Below are 27288 nucleotides of genomic sequence, written 5' to 3'. Positions count from 1 at the left end.
TACCCACACACATTTGGAACTCTCCTGGGGTACCCTCACACATATTATTCCCTCATTTAGTGGATATTTTCACAAAAAAGTGAAATTTTCAAAAATTCAGAAAATTTTCTGAAAACGACTAAATATCAAGGACTCATCGGGCGAATCGCTCTGGAACTGAAATCGGAATGCTCACTGACATTTCCCATATCTGAAAGTCTGATAAACGCTGGAAAAATGACTAAGTCCAAGAAAAATAATTTTTCAACTTTTTTCAATTTTATCCCCGTGGGATATGTATTCTACCCACACACATTTGGAACTCTCCTGGGGTACCCTCACACATATTATTCCCTCATTTAGTGGATATTTTCACAAAAAAGTGAAATTTTCAAAAATTCAGAAAATTGGCTGAAAATGACTAAATATCAAGGACTCATCGGGCGAATCGCTATGGAACTGAAATCGGAACGCTCACTGACATTTCCCCTATCTGAAAGTCTGATAAAGGCCGAAAAAATGACTAAGTCCAAAAAAATAAATTTTTCAGCTTTTTTCAATTGTACCCCCGTGGGATATATATTCTACCCACACACATTTGGAACTCTCCTGGGGTACCCTCACACATATTATTCCCTCTTTTAGTGGATATTTTCACAAAAAAGTGAAATTTTCAAAAATTCAAAAAATTGGCTGAAACCGAATAAATATCAAGGACGCATCGGGTGAATGGCTCTGGAACTGAATTAGAATGCTCACTGACATTTCCCCTATCTGAAAGTCTGATAAACGCAGGAAAAATGACTAAGTCCAAGAAAAATAATTTTTCAACTTTTTTCAATTTTACCCCCGTGTGATATATATTCTACCCACACACATTAGGAACTCTCCTGGGGTACCCTCACACATATTATTCCCTCATTTAGTGGATATTTTCACAAAAGAGTGACATTTTCAAAAATTCAGAAAATTGGCTGAAAATGACTAAATATCAAGGACTCATCGGGCGAATCGCTCTGGAACTGAAATCGGAACGCTCACTGACATTTCCCCTATCTGAAAGTCTGATAAATGCAGGAAAAATGACTATGTCGAAAAAAAAAAATTTTCAACTTTTTTCAATTTTACCCCCGTGTGATATATATTCTACCCACACACATTCGGAACTCTCCTGGGGTACCCTCACACATATTATTCCCTCAATTAGTGGATATTTTTACAAAAAAGTGAAATTTTCAAAAATTCAGAAAATTGGCTGAAAACAACTAAATATCAAGGACACAAAGTGCGAATCGCTCTGGAACTGAAATCGGAATGCTCACTGACATTTCCCCTATCTGAAAGTCTGATAAACGCCGGAAAAATGACTAAGTCCAAAAAAAAAAATTGTTCAACTTTTTTCAATTTTACCCCCGTGGGATATATATTCTACCCACACACATTCGGAACTCTCCTCGGGTACCCTCACACATATTCCCTCATTTAGTGGATATTTTCACAAAAAAGTGAAATTTTCAAAAATTCAGAAAATTGTCTGAAAACGACTAAATATTCAGGACTCATTGGGCAAATCGCTCTGGTACTGAAATCGGAACACTCACTGACATTTCCCCTATCTGAAAGTCTGATAAACGCAGGAAAAATGACTAAGTCCAAGAAAAGTAATTTTACAACTTTTTTCAATTTTACCCCCGTGGGATATATATTCTACCCACACACATTTGGAACTCTCCTGGGGTACCCTCACACATATTATTCCCTCATTTAGTGGATATTTTCACAAAAAAGTGAAATTTTCAAAAATTCAGAAAATTGGCTGAAAACGACTAAATATCAAGGACTCATCGCGCGAATCACTCTGAAACAGAAATCGGAACGCTCACTGACATTTCCCCTATCTGAAAGTCTGATAAACGCAGGAAAAATGATTAAGTCCAAGAAAAATAATTTTACAACTTTTTTCAATTTTACCCCCGTGGGATATATATTCTACCCAGACACATTTGGAACTCTCCTGGGGTACCCTCACACATATTATTCCCTCATTTAGTGGATATTTTCACAAAAAAGTGAAATTTTCAAAAATTCAGAAAATTGGGTGAAAACGACTAAATATCAAGGACTCATCGGGCGAATCGCTCTGGTACTGAAATCGGAACACTCACTGACATTTCCCCTATCTGAAAGTCTGATAAACGCCGGAAAAATGACTAATTCCAAGAAAAATAATTTTACAACTTTTTTCAATTTTACACCCGTGGGATATATATTCTACCCACACACATTTGGAACTCTCCTTGGGTACCCTCACACATATTATTCCCTCATTTAGTGGATATTTTCACAAAAAATTGAAATTTTCAAAAATTCAGAAAATTGGCTGAAAACGACTAAATATCAAGGACTCATCGGGCGATTCGCTCTGGTACTGAAATCGGAACACTCACTGACATTTCCCCTATCTGAAAGTCTGATAAACGCCGGAAAAATGACTAAGTCCAAGAAAAATAATTTTACAACTTTTTTCAATTTTACCCCCGTGGGATATATATTCTACCCACACACATTCGGAACTCTCCTGGAGTACCCTCACACATATTCCCTCATTTAGTGGATATTTTCACAAAAAAGTGAAATTTTCAAAAATTCAGAAAATTGGCTGAAACCGAATAAATATCAAGGACTCATCGGGTGAATGGCTCTGGAACTGAATTAGAATGCTCACTGACATTTCCCCTATCTGAAAGTCTGATAAACGCAGGAAAAATGACTAAGTCCAAGAAAAATAATTTTTCAACTTTTTTCAATTTTACCCCCGTGTGATATATATTCTACCCACACACATTCGGAACTCTCCTGGGGTACCCTCACACATATTATTCCCTCATTTAGTGGATATTTTCACAAAAAAGTGACATTTTCAAAAATTCAGAAAATTGGCTGAAAATGACTAAATATCAAGGACTCATCGGGCGAATCGCTATGGAACTGAAATCGGAACGCTCACTGACATTTCCCCTATCTGAAAGTCTGATAAAGGCCGAAAAAATGACTAAGTCCAAAAAAATAAATTTTTCAGCTTTTTTCAATTGTACCCCCGTGGGATATATATTCTACCCACACACATTTGGAACTCTCCTGGGGTACCCTCACACATATTATTCCCTCTTTTAGTGGATATTTTCACAAAAAAGTGAAATTTTCAAAAATTCAAAAAATTGGCTGAAACCGAATAAATATCAAGGACTCATCGGGTGAATGGCTCTGGAACTGAATTAGAATGCTCACTGACATTTCCCCTATCTGAAAGTCTGATAAACGCAGGAAAAATGACTAAGTCCAAGAAAAATAATTTTTCAACTTTTTTCAATTTTACCCCCGTGTGATATATATTCTACCCACACACATTCGGAACTCTCCTGGGGTACCCTCACACATATTATTCCCTCATTTAGTGGATATTTTCACAAAAAAGTGACATTTTCAAAAATTCAGAAAATTGGCTGAAAACGACTAAATATCAAGGACTCATCGCGCGAATCACTCTGAAACAGAAATCGGAACGCTCACTGACATTTCCCCTATCTGAAAGTCTGATAAACGCAGGAAAAATGACTAAGTCCAAGAAAAGTAATTTTACAACTTTTTTCAATTTTACCCCCGTGGGATATATATTCTACTCACACACATTTGGAACTCTCCTGGGGTACCCTCACACATATTATTCCCTCATTTAGTGGATATTTTCACAAAAAAGTGAAATTTTCAAAAATTCAGAAAATTGACTGAAAACGACTAAATATCAAGGACTCAACGGGCGAATCGCTCTGGAACTGAAATCGGAACGCTCACTAACATTTCCCCTATCTGAAAGTCTGATAAATGCCGGAAAAATGACAGTAGAAAAAAAAATAATTTTTCAACTTTTTTCAATTTTACCCCCGTGGGATATATATTCTACCCACACACATTTGGAACTCTCCTGGGGTACCCTCACACATATTATTCCCTCATTTAGTGGATATTTTCACAAAAAAGTAAAATTTTCAAAAATTCAGAAAATTGGCTGAAAACTACTAAATATCAAGGACTCAACGGGCGAATCGCTCTGGAACTGAAATTGGAACGCTCGCTGACATTTCCCCTATCTGAAAGTCTGATAACGCCCGAAAAATGACAGTCCAAAAAAAAAAAAATTTTTCAACTTTTTTTAATTTTACCCCCGTGGGATATATATTCTACCCACACACATTTTCAACTCTCCTGGTGTACCCTCACACATAATATTACCTCATTTAGTGGATATTTTGACAAAAAAGTTAAATTTTCAAAAATTCAGAATATTGACTGAAAACGACTAAATATCAATGACTCAACGGGCGAATCGCTCTGGAACTGAAATGGGAACGCTCACTGACATTTCCCCTATCTGAAAGTCTGATAAACGCCGGAAAAATGATAGTCCAAAAAAAAAAAAGTTTTCAACTTTTTTCAATTTTACCCCCGTGGGATATATATTCTACCCACACACATTTGGAACTCTCCTGGGGTACCCTCACACATATTATTCCCTCATTTAGTGGATATTTTCACAAAAAAGTGAAATTTTCAAAAATTCAGAAAATTGACTGAAAACGACTAAATATCAAGGACTCAACGGGCGAATCGCTCTGGAACTGAAATTGGAACGCTCACTGACATTTCCCCTATCTGAAAGTCTGATAAACGCCCGAAAAATGACAGACCAAAAAAAAAAAATTTTCAACTTTTTTCAATTTTACCGCCGTGGGATATATATTCTACCCACACACATTTGGAACTCTCCTGGGGTACCCTCACACATATTATTCCCTCATTTAGTGGATATTTTCACAAAAAAGTGAAATTTTCAAAAATTCTGAATATTGACTGAAAACGACTAAATATCAATGACTCAATGGGCGAATCGCTCTGGAACTGAAATCGGAACGCTCACTGACATTTCCCCTATCTGAAAGTCTGATAAACGCCGGAAAAATGACAGTCCAAAAAAAAATAATTTTTCAACTTTTTTCAATTTTACCCCCGTGGAATATATATTCTACCCACACACATTTGGAACTCTCCTGGGGTACCCTCACACATATTATTCCCTCATTTAGTGGATATTTTCACAAAAAAGTGAAATTTTCAAAAATTCAGAAAATTGGCTGAAAACTACTAAATATCAAGGACTCAACGGGCGAATCGCTCTGGAACTGAAATTGGAACGCTCGCTGACATTTCCCCTATCTGAAAGTCTGATAACGCCCGAAAAATGACAGTCCAAAAAAAAATAATTTTTCAACTTTTTTCAATTTTACCCCCGTGGAATATATATTCTACCCACACACATTTGGAACTCTCCTGGGGTACCCTCACACATATTATTCCCTCATTTAGTGGAAATTTTCACAAAAAAGTGAAATTTTCAAAAATTCAGAAAATTGACTGAAAACGACTAAATTTCTAGGACACAACGGGCGAATCGCTCTGGAACTGAAATCGGAACGCTCACTGACATTTCCCCTATCTGAAAGTCTGATAAACGCCCGAAAAATGACAGACCAAAAAAAAAAAATTTTTCAACTTTTTTCAATTTTACCCCCGTGGGATATATATTCTACCCACACACATTTTCAACTCTCCCGGTGTACCCTCACACATAATATTCCCTCATTTAGTGGATATTTTCACAAAAAAGTGAAATTTTCAAAAATTCTGAAAATTGTCTGAAAACGACTAAATATCCAGGACTCATCGGGCAAATCGCTCTGGAACTGAAATCGGAACGCTCACTGACATTTCCCCTATCTGAAAGTCTGATAAACGTCGGAAAAATGACTAAGTCCAAAAAAAAAAAAGTTTTCAACTTTTTTCAATTTTACCCCCGTGGGATATATATTCTACCCACACACATTTGGAACTCTCCTGGGGTACCCTCACACATATTATTCCCTCATTTAGTGGATATTTTCACAAAAAAGTGAAATTTTCAAAAATTCAGAAAATTGACTAAAAACGACTAACTATCAAGGACTCAACGGGCGAATAGCTCTGGAACTGAAATTGGAACGCTCACTGACATTTCCCCTATCTGAAAGTCTGATAAACGCCCGAAAAATGACTAAGTCCAAAAAAAAATAAGTTTTCAACTTTTTTCAATTGTACCCCCGTGGAATATATATTCTACCCACACACATTTGGAACTCTCCTGGGGTACCCTCACACATATTATTCCCTCATTTAGTGGAAATTTTCACAAAAAAGTGAAATTTTCAAAAATTCTGAAAATTGACTGAAAACGAATAAATATCAAGGACTCAACGGGCGAATAACTCTGGAACTGAAATCGTAACGCTCACTGACATTTCCCCTATCTGAAAGTCTGATAAACGTCGGAAAAATGACAGTCCAAAAAAAAATAATTTTTCAACTTTTTTCAATTTTACCCCCGTGTGATATATTTTCTACCCACACACATTTGGAACTCTCCTGGGGTACCCTCACACATATTATTTTCTGATTTAGTGGATATTTTCACAAAAAAAGTGAAATTTTCAAAACTTCAGAAAATTGGCTGAAAACGACTAAATATCAAGGACTCATCGGGCGAATAGCTCTGGAATTGAAATCGGAACGCTCACTGACATTTTCCCTATTTGAAAGTCTGATAAATGCCGGAAAAATGACAGTCCAAAAAAAAAAATTTTTTCAACTTTTTTCAATTTTACCCCCGTGGGATATATATTCTCCCCACACACATTTGGAACTCTCATGGGGTACCCTCACACATATTATTCCCTCATTTAGTGGATATTTTCACAAAAAAGTGAAATTTTCAAAAATTCAGAAAATTGACTAAAAACGACTAACTATCAAGGACTCAACGGGCGAATAGCTCTGGAACTGAAATTGGAACGCTCACTGACATTTCCCCTATCTGAAAGTCTGATAAACGCCCGAAAAATGACTAAGTCCAAAAAAAAATAAGTTTTCAACTTTTTTCAATTGTACCCCCGTGGAATATATATTCTACCCACACACATTTGGAACTCTCCTGGGGTACCCTCACACATATTATTCCCTCATTTAGTGGAAATTTTCACAAAAAAGTGAAATTTTCAAAAATTCTGAAAATTGACTGAAAACGAATAAATATCAAGGACTCAACGGGCGAATAACTCTGGAACTGAAATCGTAACGCTCACTGACATTTCCCCTATCTGAAAGTCTGATAAACGTCGGAAAAATGACAGTCCAAAAAAAAATAATTTTTCAACTTTTTTCAATTTTACCCCCGTGTGATATATTTTCTACCCACACACATTTGGAACTCTCCTGGGGTACCCTCACACATATTATTTTCTGATTTAGTGGATATTTTCACAAAAAAAGTGAAATTTTCAAAACTTCAGAAAATTGGCTGAAAACGACTAAATATCAAGGACTCATCGGGCGAATAGCTCTGGAATTGAAATCGGAACGCTCACTGACATTTTCCCTATTTGAAAGTCTGATAAATGCCGGAAAAATGACAGTCCAAAAAAAAAAATTTTTTCAACTTTTTTCAATTTTACCCCCGTGGGATATATATTCTCCCCACACACATTTGGAACTCTCATGGGGTACCCTCACACATATTATTCCCTCATTTAGTGGATATTTTCACAAAAAAGTGAAATTTTCAAAAATTCAGGAAATTGTCTGAAAACGACTAAATATCCAGGACTCATCGGGCAAATCGCTCTGGAACTGAAATCGGAATGCTCACTGACATTTCCCCTATCTGGAAGTGTGATAAACGCCCGAAAAATGACAGTCCAAAAAAAAATTAGTTTTCAACTTTTTTCAATTTTACCCCCGTGGGATATATATTCTACCCACACACATTTGGAACTCTCCTGGGGTACCCTCACACATATTATTCCCTCATTTAGTAGATATTTTCACAAAAAAGTAAAATTTTCAAAAATTTAGAAAATTGGCTGAAAACTACTAAATATCAAGGACTCAACGGGCGAATCGCTCTGGAACTGAAATTGGAACGCTCGCTGACATTTCCCCTATCTGAAAGTCTGATAAACGCCCGAAAAATGACAGTCCAAAAAAAAATAATTTTTCAACTTTTTTCAATTTTACCCCCGTGGAATATATATTCTACCCACACACATTTGGAACTCTCCTGGGGTACCCTCACACATATTATTCCCTCATTTAGTGGAAATTTTCACAAAAAAGTGAAATTTTCAAAAATTCAGAAAATTGACTGAAAACGACTAAATATCTAGGACACAACGGGCGAATCGCTCTGGAACTGAAATCGGAACGCTCACTGACATTTCCCCTATCTGAAAGTCTGATAAACGTCGGAAAAATGACAGTCCAAAAAAAAAAAATTTTTCAACTTTTTTTAATTTTACCCCCGTGGGATATATATTCTACCCACACACATTTGGAACTCTCCTGGGGTACCCTCACACATATTATTCCCTCATTTAGTGGATATTTTCACAAAAAAGTGAAATTTTCAAAAATTCAGAAAATTGTCTGAAAACGACTAAATATCCAGGACTCATCGGGCAAATCGCTCTGGAACTGAAATCGGAACGCTCACTGACATTTCCCCTATCTGAAAGTCTGATAAACGTCGGAAAAATGACTAAGTCCAAAAAAAAATAAGTTTTCAACTTTTTTCAATTTTACCCCGTGGGATATATATTCTACCCACACACATTTGGAACTCTCCTGGGGTACCCTCACACATATTATTCCCTCATTTAGTGGATATTTTCACAAAAAAGTGAAATTTTCAAAAATTCAGAAAATTGGCTGAAAACGACTAACTATCAAGGACTCAACGGGCGAATCGCTCTGGAACTGAAATTGGAACGCTCGCTGACACTTCCCCTATCTGAAAGTCTGATAAACGCCCGAAAAATGACAGACCAAAAAAAAAAAATTTTTCAACTTTTTTCAATTTTACCGCCGTGGGATATATATTCTACCCACACACATTTTCAACTCTCCTGGTGTACCCTCACACATAATATTCCCTCATTTAGTGGATATTTTCACAAAAAAGTGAAATTTTCAAAAATTCAATAAATTGACTGAAAACGACTAAATATCCAGGACTCATCGGGCGAATCGCTCTGGAACTGAAATTGGAACGCTCACTGACATTTTCCCTATCTGAAAGTCTGATAAACGCCCGAGAAATGACAGTCCAAAAAAAAATAATTTTTCAACTTTTTTCAATTTTACCCCCATGGAATATATATTCTACCCACACACATTTGGACCTCTCCTCGGGTACCCTCACACATATTATTCCCTCATTTAGTGGAAATTTTCACAAAAAAGTGAAATTTTCAAAAATTCAGAAAATTGACTGAAAACGACTAAATATCTAGGACACAACGGGCGAATCACTCTGGAACTGAAATTGGAACGCTCACTGACATTTCCCCTATCTGAAAGTCTGATAAACGCCGGAAAAATGACTAAGTCAAAAAAAAAAAATTTTTCAACTTTTTTCAATTTTACCCCCGTGGGATATATATTCTACCCACACACATTTGGAACTCTCCTGGGGTACCCTCACACATATTATTCCCTCATTTAGTGGAAATTTTCACAAAAAAGTGAAATTTTCAAAAATTCAGAAAATTGACTGAAAACGACTAAATATCTAGGACACAACGGGCGAATCGCTTTGGAACTGAAATCGGAACGCTCACTGACATTTCCCCTATCTGAAAGTCTGATAAACGCCCGAAAAATGACTAAGTCCAAAAAAAAATAAGTTTTCAACTTTTTTCAATTGTACCCCCGTGGGATATATTTTCTACCCACACACATTTGGAACTCTCCTGGGGTACCCTCACACATATTATTTCCTGATTTAGTGGATATTTTCACAAAAAAAGTGAAATTTTCAAAACTTCAGAAAATTGGCTGAAAACGACTAAATATCCAGGACTCATCGGGCAAATCGCTCTGGAACTGAAATCGGAACGCTCACTGACATTTCCCCTATCTGAAAGTCTCGAAAACTTTGGAAAAATTACTAAGTCCAAAAAAAAAATTTTTTCAACTTTTTTCTATTTTACCCCTGTGGGATATATATTCTACCCACACACATTTGGAACTCTCCTGGTGTACCCTCACACATATTATTCCCTCATTTAGGGGATATTTCCACAAAAAAGTGAAATTTTCAAAAATTCAGAAAATTGACTGAAAACGACTAAATATCAAGGACTCAACGGGCGAATCGCTCTGGAACTGAAATTGGAACGCTCACTGACATTTCCCCTATCTGGAAGTCTGATAAACGCCCGAAAAATGACAGTCCAAAAAATAATAATTTTTCAACTTTTTTCAATTTTACCCCCGTGAGATATATATTCTACCCACACACATTTAGAACTCTCCTGGGTTACCCTCACACATATTATTCCCTCATTTAGTGGATATTTTCACAAAAAAGTCAAATTTTCAAAAATTCAGAAAATTGTCTGAAAACGACTAAATATCCAGGACTCATCGGGCGAATCACTCTGGAACTGAAATCGGAACACTCACTGAAATTTTCCCTATTTGAAAGTCTGATAAATGCCGGAAAAAAGACAGTCCAAAATAAAAATTTTTTTCAACTTTTTTCAATTTTACCCCCGTGGGATATATATTCTACCCACACACATTTGGAACTCTCCTGGGGTACCCTCACACATATTATTCCCTCATTTAGTGGATATTTTCACAAAAAAGTGAAATTTTCAAAAATTCTGAAAATTGACTGAAAACGACTAAATATCAAGGACTCAACGGGCGAATCGCTCTGGAACTGAAATTGGAACGCTCACTGACATTTCCCCTATCTGAAAGTCTGATAAACACCCGAAAAATGACAGTCCAAAAAAAAAAATTTTTTCAACTTTTTTCAATTTTACCCCCGTGGGATATATATTCTACCCACACACATTTGGATCTCTCCTGGGTTACCCTCACACATATTATTCCCTCATTTAGTGGAAATTTTCACAAAAAAGTGAAATTTTCAAAAATTCAGAAAATTGACTGAAAATGACTAAATATCAAGGACTCATCGGGCAAATCGCTCTGGAACTGAAATCGGAACGCTCACTGACATTTCCCCTATCTGAAAGTCTGATAAACGCTGGAAAAATGACAGTCCAAAAAAAAAATTTTTTTCAACTTTTTTCAATTTTACCCCCGTGGGATATATATTCTACCCACACACATTTGGAACTCTCCTGGGGTACCCTCACACATATTATTCCCTCATTTAGTGGATATTTTCACAAAAAAGTAAAATTTTCAAATATTCAGAAAATTGTCTGAAAACGACTAAATATCCAGGACTCATCGGGCAAATCACTCTGGAACTGAAATCGGAATGCTCACTGACATTTCCCCTATCTGAAAGTCTGATAAACACCCGAAAAATGACAGTCCAAAAAAAAATAATTTTTCAACTTTTTTCAATTTTACCACCTTGAGATATATGTTTTACCCACACACATTTGGAACTCTCCTGGGGTACCCTCACACATATTATTCCCTCATGTAGTGGATATTTTCACAAAAAAGTGAAATTTTCAAAAATTCAGAAAATTGACTGAAAACGACTAAATATCAAGGACTCAATGGGCGAATCGCTCTGGAACTGAAATTGGAACGCTCACTGACATTTCCCCTATCTGAAAGTCTGATAAACGCCGGAAAAATGACTAATTCCAAAAAAAATTATTTTTCAACTTTTTTCAATTTTACCCCTGTGGGATATATTTTCTACCCACACACATTTGGAACTCTCCTGGGGTACCCTCACACATATTATTTCCTCATTTAGTGGATATTTTCACAAAAAAAGTGAAATTTTCAAAACGTCAGAAAATTGGCTGAAAACGACTAAATATCAAGGACTCATCGGGTGAATCGCTCTGGAACTGAAATCGGAACGCTCACTGACATTTCCCCTATCTGAAAGTCTGATAAACGCCCGAAAAATGACAGTCGAAAAAAAAATAATTTTTCAACTTTTTTCAATTTTACCCCCGTGGGATATATTTTCTACCCACACACATTTGGAACTCTCCTGGGGTACCCTCACACATATTATTCCCTCATTTAGTGGATATTTTCACAAAAAAGTGAAATTTTCAAAAATTCAGAAAATTGACTGAAAACGACTAAATATCCAGGACTCAACGGGCGAATCGCTCTGGAAGTGAAATTGTAACACTCACTGACATTTCCCCTATCTGAAAGTCTGATAAACGCCCGAAAAATGACTAAGTCCAAAAAAAAATAAGTTTTCAACTTTTTTCAATTTTACCCCCGTGGGATATATATTCTACCCACACACATTTGGAACTCTCCTGGGGTACCCTCACACATATTATTCCCTCATTTAGTGGATATTTTCACAAAAAAGTGAAATTTTCAAAAATTCAGAAAATTGTCTGAAAACGACTAAATATCCAGGACTCATCGGGCGAATCGCTCTGGAACTGAAATCGGAACGCTCACTGAAATTTCCCCTATCTGAAAGTCTGATAAACGCCGGAAAAATGACAGTCCAAAAAAAAAAAATTTTTCAACTTTTTTCAATTTTACCCCCGTGGGATATATATTCTACCCACACACATTTGGAACTCTCCTGGGGTATCCTCACACATATTATTCCCTCATTTAGTGGATATTTTCACAAAAAAGTGAAATTTTCAAAAATTCAGAAAATTGTCTGAAAACGACTAAATATCCAGGACTCATCGGGCAAATCACTATGGAACTGAAATCGGAATGCTCACTGACATTTCCCCTATCTGAAAGTCTGATAAACGCTGGAAAAATGACAGTCCAAAAAAAAATAATTTTTCAACTTTTTTCAATTTTACCCCTGTGGGATATATATTCTACGCACACACATTTCGAATTCTCCTGGGGTACCCTCACACATATTATTCCCTCATTTAGTAAATATTTTCACAAAAAAGTGAAATTTTCAAAAATTCAGAAAATTGGCTGAAAACGACTAAATATCAAGGACTCATCGGGCAAATCGCTCAGGAACTGAAATCGGAACGCTTACTGACATTTCCCCTATCTGAAAGTCTGATAAACGCCGGAAAAATGACTAAGTCCAAAAAAAAAATTTTTTCAACTTTTTTCAATTTTACCCCTCTGGGATATATATTCTACGCACACACATTTGGAACTCTCCTGGGGTACCCTCACACATATTATTCCCTCATTTAGTGGATAGTTTCACAAAAAAGTGAAATTTTCAAAAATTCAGAATATTGACTGAAAACGACTAAATATCAAGGACTCAACGGGCGAATCGCTCTGGAACTGAAATCGGAATGCTCACTGACATTTCCCCTATCTGAAACTCTGATAAACGCCCGAAAAATGACAGTCCAAAAAAAAAAATTTTTCAAATTTTTTCAATTTTACCCCCTTGGAATATATATTCTACCCACACACATTTGGAACTCTCCTGGGGTACCCTCACACATATTATTCCCTCATTTAGTGGATATTTTCACAAAAAAGTGAAATTTTCAAAAATTCAGAAAATTGACTGAAAATGACTAAATATCAAGGACTCAATGGGCAAATCGCTCTGGAATTGAAATTGGAACGATCACTGACATTTCCCCTATCTGAAAGTCTGATAAACGCCGGAAAAATGACAGTCCAAAAAATAATAATTTTTCAACTTTTTTCAATTTTACCCCCGTGAGATATATATTCTACCCACACACATTTAGAACTCTCCTGGGTTACCCTCACACATATTATTCCCTCATTTAGTGGATATTTTCACAAAAAAGTCAAATTTTCAAAAATTCAGAAAATTGTCTGAAAACGACTAAATATCCAGGACTCATCGGGCGAATCACTCTGGAACTGAAATCGGAACACTCACTGAAATTTTCCCTATTTGAAAGTCTGATAAATGCCGGAAAAAAGACAGTCCAAAATAAAAATTTTTTTCAACTTTTTTCAATTTTACCCCCGTGGGATATATATTCTACCCACACACATTTGGAACTCTCCTGGGGTACCCTCACACATATTATTCCCTCATTTAGTGGATATTTTCACAAAAAAGTGAAATTTTCAAAAATTCTGAAAATTGACTGAAAACGACTAAATATCAAGGACTCAACGGGCGAATCGCTCTGGAACTGAAATTGGAACGCTCACTGACATTTCCCCTATCTGAAAGTCTGATAAACGCTGGAAAAATGACAGTCCAAAAAAAAAATTTTTTTCAACTTTTTTCAATTTTACCCCCGTGGGATATATATTCTACCCACACACATTTGGAACTCTCCTGGGGTACCCTCACACATATTATTCCCTCATTTAGTGGATATTTTCACAAAAAAGTAAAATTTTCAAATATTCAGAAAATTGTCTGAAAACGACTAAATATCCAGGACTCATCGGGCAAATCACTCTGGAACTGAAATCGGAATGCTCACTGACATTTCCCCTATCTGAAACTCTGATAAACGCCCGAAAAATGACAGTCCAAAAAAAAAAATTTTTCAACTTTTTTCAATTTTACCCCCTTGGAATATATATTCTACCCACACACATTTGGAACTCTCCTGGGGTACCCTCACACATATTATTCCCTCATTTAGTGGATATTTTCACAAAAAAGTGAAATTTTCAAAAATTCAGAAAATTGACTGAAAATGACTAAATGTCAAGGACTCAATGGGCAAATCGCTCTGGAATTGAAATTGGAACGATCACTGACATTTCCCCTATCTGAAAGTCTGATAAACGCCGGAAAAATGACTAAGTCCAAAAAAAAATTTTTCAACTTTTTTCAATTTTTCCCCCGTGGGATATATATTCTACCACACACATTTTCAACTCTCCTGGTGTACCCTCACACATATTATTCCCTCATTTAGTGGATATTTTCACAAAAAAGTGAAATTTTCAAAAATTCAGAAAATTGACTGAAAACGACTAAATATCAAGGACTCAACGGGCAAATCGCTCTGGAATTGAAATTGGAACGATCACTGACATTTCCCCTATCTGAAAGTCTGATAAACGCCCGAAAAATGACAGTCCAAATAAAAATAATTTTTCAACTTTTTTCAATTTTACCACCGTGAGATATATATTCTACCCACACACATTTGGAACTCTCCTGGGGTACCCTCACACATATTATTCCCTCATTTAGTGGATATTGTCACAAAAAAGTGAAATTTTCAAAAATTCAGAAAATTGTCTGAAAACGACTAAATATCCAAGACTCATCGGGCAAATCACTATGGAACTGAAATCGGAATGCTCACTGACATTTCCCCTATCTGAAAGTCTGATAAACGCCCGAAAAATGACAGTCCAAAAAAAAATAATTTTTCAACTTTTTTCAATTTTACCCCTGTGGGATATATATTCTACCCACACACATTTGGAACTCTCCTGAGGTACCCTCACACATATTATTCCCTCATTTAGTGGATATTTTCACAAAAAAGTGAAATTTTCAAAAATTCAGAATATTGACTGAAAACGACTAACTATCAAGGACTCAACGGGCGAATCGCTCTTCAACTGAAATCGGAACGCTCACTCACATTCCCCCTATCTGAAAGTCTGATAAACACCCGAAAAATGACTAAGTCCAAAAAAAACATAATTTTTCAACTTTTTTCAATTTTACCCCCGTGGGATATATATTCTACCCACACACATTTGGAACTCTCCTGGGGTACCCTCACACATATTATTCCCTCATTTAGTGGATATTTTCACAAAAAAGTGAAATTTTCAAAAATTCAGAAAATTGACTGAAAATGACTAAATATCAAGGACTCAATGGGCAAATCGCTCTGGAATTGAAATTGGAACGATCACTGACATTTCCCCTATCTGAAAGTCTGATAAACGCCGGAAAAATGACTAAGTCCAAAAAAAAATTTTTCAACTTTTTTCAATTTTTCCCCCGTGGGATATATATTCTACCACACACATTTTCAACTCTCCTGGTGTACCCTCACACATATTATTCCCTCATTTAGTGGATATTTTCACAAAAAAGTGAAATTTTCAAAAATTCAGAAAATTGATTGAAAACGACTAAATATCAAGGACTCAATGGGCGAATCGCTCTGGAACTGAAATTGGAACGCTCACTGACATTTCCCCTATCTGAAAGTCTGATAAACGCCGGAAAAATGACAAAGTCCAAAAAAAATTTTTTTTCAACTTTTTTCAATTTTACCCCCGTGGGATATATTTTCTACCAACACACATTTGGAACTCTCCTGGGGTACCCTCACACATATTATTTCCTCATTTAGTGGATATTTTCACAAAAAAAGTGAAATTTTCAAAACGTCAGAAAATTGGCTGAAAACGACTAAATATCAAGGACTCATCGGGTGAATCGCTCTGGAACTGAAATCGGAACGCTCACTGACATTTCCCCTATCTGAAAGTCTGATAAACGCCCGAAAAATGACAGTCCAAAAAAAATAATTTTTCAACTTTTTTCAATTTTACCCCCGTAGAATATATATTCTACCCACACACATTTGGAACTCTCCTGGGGTACCCTCACACATATTATTCCCTCATTTAGTGGATATTTTCACAAAAAAGTGAAATTTTCAAAAATTCAGAATATTGACTGAAAACGACTAAATATCAAGGACTCAACGGGCGAATCGCTCTGGAACTGAAATCGGAATGCTCACTGACATTTCCCCTATCTGAAACTCTGATAAACGCCCAAAAAATGACAGTCCAAAAAAAAAAAATTTTTCAACTTTTTTCAATTTTACCCCCTTGGAATATATATTCTACCCACACACATTTGGAACTCTCCTGGGATACCCTCACACATATTATTCCCTCATTTAGTGGATATTTTCACAAAAAAGTGAAATTTTCAAAAATTCAGAAAATTGACTGAAAACAACTAAATATCAAGGACTCAACGGGCGAATAACTCTGGAACTGAAATTGGAGCGCTCACTGACATTTCCCCTATCTGAAAGTTTGATAAACGCCGGAAAAATGACTAAGTCCAAAAAAAAAAACTTTTCAACTTTTTTCAATTTTACCCCCGTGGGATATATATTCTACCCACACACATTTGGAACTCTCCTGGGGTACCCTCACACATATTATTCCCTCATTTAGTGGATATTTTCACAAAAAAGTTAAATTTTCAAAAATTCAGAAAATTGACTGAAAACGACTAAATATCAAGGACTCAACGGGCGAATCGCTCTGGAACTGAAATTGTAACACTCACTGACATTTCCCCTATCTGAATGTCTGATAAACGCCGGAAAAATGACAGTCCAAAAAAAAAAAATTTTTTAAATTTTTTCAATTTTACCCCCGTGGGAAATATATTCTACCCACACACATTTGGAACTCTCCTGGGTTACCGTCACACATATTATTCCCTCATTTAGTGGATATTTTCACAAAAAAGTGAAATTTTCAAAAATTCAGAAAATTGTCTGAAAACGACTAAATATCCAGGACTCATCGGGCAAATCACTCTGGAACTGAAATCTGAACGCTCACTGACATTTCCCGTATCTGAAAGTCTGATAAACGCCGGAAAAATGACAGTCCAAAAATAATTTTTCAACTTTTTTCAATTTTACCCCTGTGGGATATATATTCTACCCACACACATTTGGAACTCTCCTGGGGTACCCTCACACATATTATTCCCTCATTTAGTGGATATTTTCACAAAAAGTGAAATTTTCAAAAATTCAGAAAATTGACTGAAAACGACTAAATATCAAGGACTCAACGGGCGAATCGCTCTGGAACTGAAATCGGAATGCTCACTGACATTTCCCCTATCTGAAAGTCTGATAAATGCCGGAAAAATGACAGACCAAAAAAAAAAAATTTTTCAACTTCTTTCAATTTTACACCCGTGGGATATATATTCTACCCACACACATTTGGAACTCTCCTGGGGTACCCTCACACATATTATTCCCTCATTTAGTGGATATTTTCACAAAAAGTTAAATTTTCAAAAATTCAGAAAATTGACTGAAAACGACTAAATATCAAGGACTCAACGGGCGAATCGCTCTGGAACTGAAATTGTAACACTCACTGACATTTCCCCTATCTGAATGTCTGATAAACGCCCGAAAAATGACAGTCCAAAAAAAAAAAAATTTTTCAACTTTTTTCAATTTTACCCCCGTGGGATATATATTCTACCCACACACATTTGGAACTCTCCTGGGGTACTCTCACACATATTATTCCCTCATTTAGTGGATATTTTCACAAAAAGTTAAATTTTCAAAAATTCAGAAAATTGACTGAAAACGACTAAATATCAAGGACTCAACGGGCGAATCGCTCTGGAACTGAAATTGTAACACTCACTGACATTTCCCCTATCTGAATGTCTGATAAACGCCCGAAAAATGACTAAGTCCAAAAAAAAATAAGTTTTCAACTTTTTTCAATTTTACCCTCGTGGGATTTATATTCTACCCACACACATTTGGAACTCTCCTGGGTTACCGTCACACATATTATTCCCTCATTTAGTGGAAATTTTCACAAAAAAGTGAAATTTTCAAAAATTCAGAAAATTGACTGAAAACGACTAAATATCAAGGACACAACGGGAGAATAGCTCTGGAACTGAAATCGGAACTCTCACTGACATTTCCCCTATCTGAAAGTCTGATAAATGCCGGAAAAATGACAGACCAAAAAAAAAAAATTTTTCAACTTCTTTCAATTTTACACCCGTGGGATATATATTCTACCCACACACATTTGGAACTCTCCTGGGGTACCCTCACACATATTATTCCCTCATTTAGTGGATATTTTCACAAAAAAGTGAAATTTTCAAAAATTCAGAAAATTGTCTGAAAACGACTAAATATCAAGGACTCAATGGGCAAATCGCTCTGGAACTGAAATCGGAACGCTCACTGACATTTCCCCTATCTGAAAGTCTGATAAACGCCGGAAAAATGACAGTCCAAAAAAAAAAAATTTTTTAAATTTTTTCAATTTTACCCCCGTGGGATATATATTCTACCCACACACATTTGGAACTCTCCTGGGGTACCCTCACACATATTATTCCCTCATTTAGTGGATATTTTCACAAAAAAGTGAAATTTTCAAAAATTCAGAAAATTGTCTGAAAACGACTAAATATCCAGGACTCATCGGGCAAATCACTCTGGAACTGAAATCTGAACGCTCACTGACATTTCCCGTATCTGAAAGTCTGATAAACGCCGGAAAAATGACAGTCCAAAAAAAATTTTTTCCCAACTTTTTTCAATTTTACCCCCGTGGGATATATTTTCTACCCACACACATTTGGAACTCTCCTGGGGTACCCTCACACATATTATTTCCTCATTTAGTGGATATTTTCTCAAAAAAAGTGAAATTTTCAAAACTTCAGAAAATTGGCTGAAAACGACTAAATATCAAGGACTCAACGGGCGAATCGCTCTGGAACTGAAATCGGAATGCTCACTGACATTTCCCCTATCTCAAAGTCTGATAAACGCCCGAAAAATGACAGTACAAAAAAAAATAATTTTTCAACTTTTTTCAATTTTACCCCTGTGGGATATATATTCTACCCACACACATTTGGAACTCTCCTGGGGTACCCTCACACATATTATTCCCTCATTTAGTGGATATTTTCACAAAAAAGTGAAATTTTCAAAAATTCTGAATATTGACTGAAAACGACTAAATATCAAGGACTCAACGGGCGAATCGCTCTGGAACTGAAATCGGAATTCTCACTGACATTTCCCCTATCTGAAAGTCTGATAAACGCCCGAAAAATGACAGTCCAAAAAAAAAAAATTTTTCAACTTTTTTCAATTTTACCCCTGTGGGATATATATTCTACGCACACACATTTGGAACTCTCCTGGGGTACCCTCACACATATTATTCCCTCATTTAGTAAATATTTTCACAAAAAAGTGAAATTTTCAAAAATTCTGAAAATTGACTAAAAACGACTAAATATCAAGGACTCAACGGGCGAATCGCTCTGGAACTGAAATTGGAACGCTCACTGACATTTCCCCTATCTGAAAGTCTGATAAATGCCCGAAAAATGACAGTCCAAAAAATAATTATTTTTTAACTTTTTTCAATTTTACCCCCGTGAGATATATATTCTACCCAAACACATTAGGAACTCTCCTGAGGTACTCTCACACATATTATTCCCTCGTTTAGTGGATATTTTCACAAAAAAAGTGAAATTTTCAAAAATTCAGAAATTTGTCTGAAAACGACTAAATATCAAGGACTCATCGGGCAAATCGCACTGGATCTGAAATCGGATCCTCACTGACATTTCCCCTATCTGAAAGTCTGATAAACGCCGGAAAAATGACTAAGTCCAAAAAAAAATTTTTTCAACTTTTTTCAATTTTACCCCTGTGGGATATATATTCTACGCACACACATTTGGAACTCTCCTGGGGTACCCTCACACATATTATTCCCTCATTTAGTGGATATTTTCACAAAAAAGTGAAATTTTAAAAAATTCAGAATATTGACTGAAAACGACTAAATATCAAGGACTCAACGGGCGAATCGCTCTGGAACTGAAATCGGAATGCTCACTGACATTTCCCCTATCTGAAAGTCTGATAAACGCCCGAAAAATAAGTCCAAAAAATAATTATTTTTCAACTTTTTTCAATTTTACCCCCTTGGAATATATATTCTACCCAAACACATTTGGAACTCTCCTGGGGTACCCTCACACATATTATTCCCTCATTTAGTGGATATTTTCACAAAAAAGTGAAATTTTCAAAAATTCTGAAAATTGGCTGAAAACTACTAAATATCAAGGACACAATGGGCGAATAGCTGTGGAACTGAAATCGGAATGCTCACTGACATTTCCCCTATCTGAAAGTATGATAAACACCGGAAAAATGACAGTCCAAAAAAAAATTTTTTTTCAACTTTTTTCACTTTTACCCCCGTGGGATATATATTCTAACCACACACATTTGTTACTCTCCTGGGGTACCATCACACATATTATTCCCTCATTTAGTGGATATTTTCACAAAAAAGTGAAATTTTCAAAAATTCTGAAAATTGGCTGAAAAATACTAAATATCAAGGACTCATCGTCGAATCGTTCTGGAACTGAAATCGGAACGCTCACTGACATTTCCCCTATCTGAAAGTCTCATAAACGCCGGAAAAATGACTAAGTCCAAGAAAAATAATTTTACAACTTTTTTCAATTTTACCCCCGTGGGATATATATTCTACCCACACACATTTGGAACTCTCCTGGGGTACCCTCACACATATTATTCCCTCATTTAGTGGATATTTTCACAAAAAAGTGAAATTTTCAAAAATTCAAAAAATTGGCTGAAAACGAATAAATATCAAGAACTCATAGGGCGAAACGCTCTGGAACTGAAATCGGAATGCTCACTGACATTTCCCCTATCTGAAAGTCTGATAAACGCCGAAAAAATGAGTAAGACCAAAAAAAAAAAATTTTTCAACTTTTTTCAATTTTACCCCCGTGGGATATATATTCTACCCACACACATTTGGAACTCTCCTGGGGTACCCTCACACATATTATTCCCTCATTTAGTGGATATTTTCACAAAAAAGTGAAATTTTCAAAAATTCTGAAAATTGACTGAAAACGACTAAATATCAAGGACTCATCGGGCGAATCGCTCTGGAACTGAAATTGGAATGCTCACTGACATTTCCCCTATCTGAAAGTCTGATAAAGGCCGGAAAAATGACTAAGTCCAAAAAAAATAATTTTTCAACTTTTTTCAATTTTACCCCCGTGGGATATAAATTCTACCCACACACATTTGGAACTCTCCTGGGGTACCCTTACACATATTTTTCCCTCATTTAGTGGATATTTTCACAAAAAAGTGAAATTTTCAAAAATTCAGAAAATTGTCCGAAAACGACTAAATATCAAGGACTCATCGGGCGAAACGCTCTGGAACTGAAATCGGAATGCTCACTGACATTTCCCCTATCTGAAAGTCTGATAAACGCCGAAAAAATGAGTAAGACCAAAAAAAAAAAATTTTTCAACTTTTTTCAATTTTACCCCCGTGGGATATATATTCTACCCACACACATTTGGAACTCTCCTGGGGTACCCTCACACATATTATTCCCTCATTTAGTGGATATTTTCACAAAAAAGTGAAATTTTCAAAAATTCAGAAAATTGGCTGAAAACGACTAAATATCAAGGACACAATGGGCGAATCGCTGTGGAACTGAAATCGGAATGCTCACTGACATTTCCCCTATCTGAAAGTCTGAAAAACACCGGAAAAATGACAGTCCAAAAAAAAATTTTTTTTCAACTTTTTTCAATTTTACCCCCGTGGGATATATATTCTAACCACACACATTTGTTACTCTCCTGGGGTACCATCACACATATTATTCCCTCATTTAGTGGATATTTTCACAAAAAAGTGAAATTTTCGAAAATTGGCTGAAAAATACTAAATATCAAGGACTCATCGGCGAATCGCTCTGGAACTGAAATCGGAACGCTCACTGACATTTCCCCTATCTGAAAGTCTCATAAACGCCGGAAAAATGACTAAGTCCAAAAAAAATAATTTTTCAACTTTTTTCAATTTTACCCCCGTGGGATATAAATTCTACCCACACACATTTGTTACTCTCCTGGGGTACCCTCACACATATTATTCCCTCATTTAGTGGATATTTTCACAAAAAAATGAAATTTTCAAAAATTCTGAAAATTGGCTGAAAACGACTAAATATCAAGGACACAATGGGCGAATCACTCTGGAACTGAAATCGGAATGCTCACTGACATTTCCCCTATCTGAAAGTCTGATAAACGCCGGAAAAATGACTAAGTCCAAGAAAAATAATTTTACAACTTTTATCAATTTTACCCCCGTGGGATATATATTCTACCCACACACATTTGGAACTCTCCTGGGGTACCCTCACACATATTATTCCCTCATTTAGTGGATATTTTCACAAAAAAGTGAAATTTTCAAAAATTCAGAAAATTGGCTGAAAATGACTAAATATCAAGGACTCATCGAGAGAATCGCTCTGGAACTGAAATTGGAACGCTCACTGACATTTCCCCTATCTGAAAGTCTGATAAACACCAGAAAAATGACAGTCCAAAAAATAATTTTTTTTCAACTTTTTTCAATTTTACTCCCGTGTGATATATATTCTACCCACACACATTCGGAACTCTCCTGGGGTACCCTCACACATATTCCCTCATTTAGTGGATATTTTCACAAAAAAGTGAAATTTTTAAAAATTCAGAAAATTGACTGAAAACGACTAAATATCAAGGACACAATGGGCGAATCGCTGTGGAACTGAAATCGGAATGCTCACTGACATTTCCCCTATCTGAAAGTCTGATAAACGCCGGAAAAATGACTAAGTCCAAGAAAAATAATTTTTAAACTTTTTTCAATTTTATCCCCGTGGGATATATATTCTACCCACACACATTTGGAACTCTCCTGGGGTACCCTCACACATATTATTCCCTCATTTAGTAGATATTTTCACAAAAAAGTGAAATTTTCAAAAATTCTGAAAATTGGCTGAAAACGACTAAATGTCAACCACTGATCGGGCGAATCTCTCTGTTACTGAAATCGGAACACTCACTGACATTTCCCCTATCTGAAAGTCTGATAAACGCCGGAAAAATGACTAAGTCCAAGAAAAATAATTTTACAACTTTTTTCAATTTTACCCCCGTGGGATATACAGTGCCTACAAGTAGTATTCAACCCCCTGCAGATTTAGCTGGTTGACACATGCGGAATTAACTTGTCATTGTGACATTTGTACTGTAGATCAGTCTGGAAGTAGGAAATGCTCTGCAGCAAATTTTGTTTTTGTTTTTTTTTTAAAACGTTAAAAGTTAGTTCAGAGTGTCATTTATTATTCAACCCCTCAAACCACAAGAATTCTGTTTGGTCCCCCTAAAGTATTAAGAAGTAGTTCAGGCACCAAGAATAATGAGCTTCACATGTGTGGATTAAAGATCTCTTTTGCCAGCCTTTTCTGACTATTTAAGACCCTCCCCAAACTTGTGAACAGCACTCAGACATGGTCAACATGGGAAAGACAAAGGAGCATTCCAAGGCCATCAGAGACAAGATCGTGGAGGGTCACAAGGCTGGCAAGGGGTACAAAACCCTTTCCAAGGAGTTGGGCCTACCTGTCTCCACTGTTGGGAGCATCATCCGTAAGTGGAAGGCTTATGGAACTACTGTTAGCCTTCCACGGCCTGGACAGCCTTTGAAAGTGTCCTCCCGTGCCGAGGCCAGGCTTGTCCGAAGAGTCAAGGCTAACCCAAGGACAACAAGGAAGGAGCTCCGGGAAGATCTCATGGCAGTGGGGACATTGGTTTCAGTCAATACCATAAGTAACGTACTCCACCGCAATGGTCTCCGTTCCAGACGAGCCTGTAAGGTACCTTTACTTTCAAAGCGTCATGTCAAGGCTCCTCTACAGTTTGCTCATGATCACTTGGAGGACTCTGAGACAGACTGGTTCAAGGTTCTATGGTCTGATGAGACCAAGATCGAGATCTTTGGTGCCAACCACACACGTGACGTTTGGAGACTGGATGGCACTGCATATGACCCCAAGAATACCATCCCTACAGTCAAGCATGGTGGTGGCAGCATCATGCTGTGGGGCTGTTTCTCAGCCAAGGGGCCTGGCCATCTGGTCCGCATCCATGGGAAGATGGATAGCACGGCCTACCTGGAGATTTTGGCCAAGAACCTCCGCTCCTCCATCAAGGATCTTAAGATGGGTCGTAATTTCATCTTCCAACAAGACAACGACCCAAAGCACACAGCCAAGAAAACCAAGGCCTGGTTCAAGAGGGAAAAAGTCAAGGTGTTGGAGTGGCCTAGTCAGTCTCCTGACCTTAACCCAATTGAAAACTTGTGGAAGGAGCTCAAGAATAAAGTCCACATGAGACACCCAAAGAACCTAGATAACTTGGAGAAGATCTGCATGGAGGAGTGGGCCAAGATAACTCCACAGACCTGTGCCGGCCTGATGAGGTCTTATAAAAGACGATTATTAGCTGTAATTGCAAACAAGGGTTATTTCACAAAATATTAAACATAGGGGTTGAATAATAATTGACCCACACTTTTATGCTTAAAATTTAATAAAATTCAACTGAGCAACATAACTTTTTGGTTTGTAAGATTTATGCTTCTGTTCATAAAACCTACTCTCGTTTGCAGTTTGAAGGCTCTAACTTATTTCCATCTTATGAAACCAGCTAAATCTGCAGGGGGTTGAATACTACTTGTAGGCACTGTATATTCTACCCACACACATTTGGAACTCTCCTGGTGTACCCTCACACATATTATTCCCTCATTTAGTGGATATTTTCACAAAAAAAGTGAAATTTTCAAAAATTCAGAAAATTGGCTGAAAACGACTAAATATCAAGGACTCATCGGGCGAATCGCTCTGGTACTGAAATCGGAACGCTCACTGACATTTACCCTATCTGAAAGTCTGATAAACTCCGGAAAAATGACTAAGTCCAAAAAAAAAAATTTTTTACAACTTTTTTCAATTTTATTCCCTTGGGATATATATTCTACCCACACACATTTGGAACTCTCCTGGGGTACCCTCACACATATTATTCCCTCATTTAGTGGATATTTTCACAAAAAAGTGAAATTTTCAAAAATTCAAAAAATTGGCTGAAAACGAATAAATATCAAGGACTCATCGGGCGAATCACTCTGGAACTGAATTGGAATGCTCACTGACATTTCCCCTATCTGAAAGCCTGATAAATGCCGGAAAAATGACAAAGTCCAAGAAAAATTATTTTTCAACTTTTTTCAATTTTACCCCCGTGGGATATATATTCTAACCACACATTTTTGGTACTCTCCTGGGGTACCATCACACATATTATTCCCTCATTTAGTGGATATTTTCACAAAAAAGTGAAATTTTCAAAAATTCATAAAATTGGCTGAAAATCACTAAATATCAAGGACTCATCGGGCGAATCGCTATGGAACTGAAATCGGAACGCTCACTGACATTTCCCATATCTGAAAGTCTGATAAACGCCGGAAAAATGACTAAGTCCAAGAAAAATAATTTTTCAACTTTTTTCAATTTTATCCCCGTGGGATATATATTCTACCCACACACATTTGGAACTCTCCTGGGGTACCCTCACACATATTATTCCCTCATTTAGTAGATATTTTCACAAAAAAGTGAAATTTTCAAAAATTCAGAAAATTGGCTGAAAACGACTAAATATCAAGGACTCATCGTTCGAAGCGCTCTGGTACTGAAATCAGAACACTCACTGACATTTCCCCTATCTGAAAGTCTGATAAACGCCGGAAAAATGACTAAGTCCAAGAAAAATAATTTTTCAACTTTTTTCAATTTTATCCCCGTGGGATATATATTCTACCCACACACATTTGGAACTCTCCTGGGGTACCCTCACACATATTATTCCCTCATTTAGTAGATATTTTCACAAAAAAGTGAAATTTTCAAAAATTCAGAAAATTGGCTGAAAACGACTAAATATCAAGGACTCATCGTTCGAAGCGCTCTGGTACTGAAATCAGAACACTCACTGACATTTCCCCTATCTGAAAGTCTGATAAACGCCGGAAAAATGACTAAGTCCAAGAAAAATAATTTTACAACTTTTTTCAATTTTACCCCCGTGGGATATATATTCTATCCACACACATTTGGAATTCTCCTGGGGTACCCTCACACATATTATTCCCTCATTTAGTAGATATTTTCACAAAAAAGTGAAATTTTCAAAAATTCTGAAAATTGGCTGAAAATGACTAAATATCAAGGACTCATCGGGCGAATCGCTCTGGAACTGAAATCGGTATGCTCACTGACATTTCCCCTATCTGAAAGTCTGATAAACGCCAAAAAAATGACTAAGTCCAAAAAAAAAATTTTTCAACTTTTTTCAATTTTACCTCCGTGGGATATATATTCTACCCACACACATTTGGAACTCTCCTGGGGTACCCTCACACATATTATTCCCTCATTTAGTGGATATTTTCACAAAAAAGTGAAATTTTCAAAAATTCAGAAAATTGGCTGAAAACG

The sequence above is a fragment of the Phyllobates terribilis genome, unplaced genomic scaffold (genome assembly GCF_046119375.1).
Source record: "Phyllobates terribilis strain yellow unplaced genomic scaffold, ASM4611937v1 Scaffold_13__5_contigs__length_258822181, whole genome shotgun sequence".
NCBI lineage: Eukaryota > Metazoa > Chordata > Amphibia > Anura > Dendrobatidae > Phyllobates > Phyllobates terribilis.
This window is presented reverse-complemented; position numbering follows the sequence as displayed.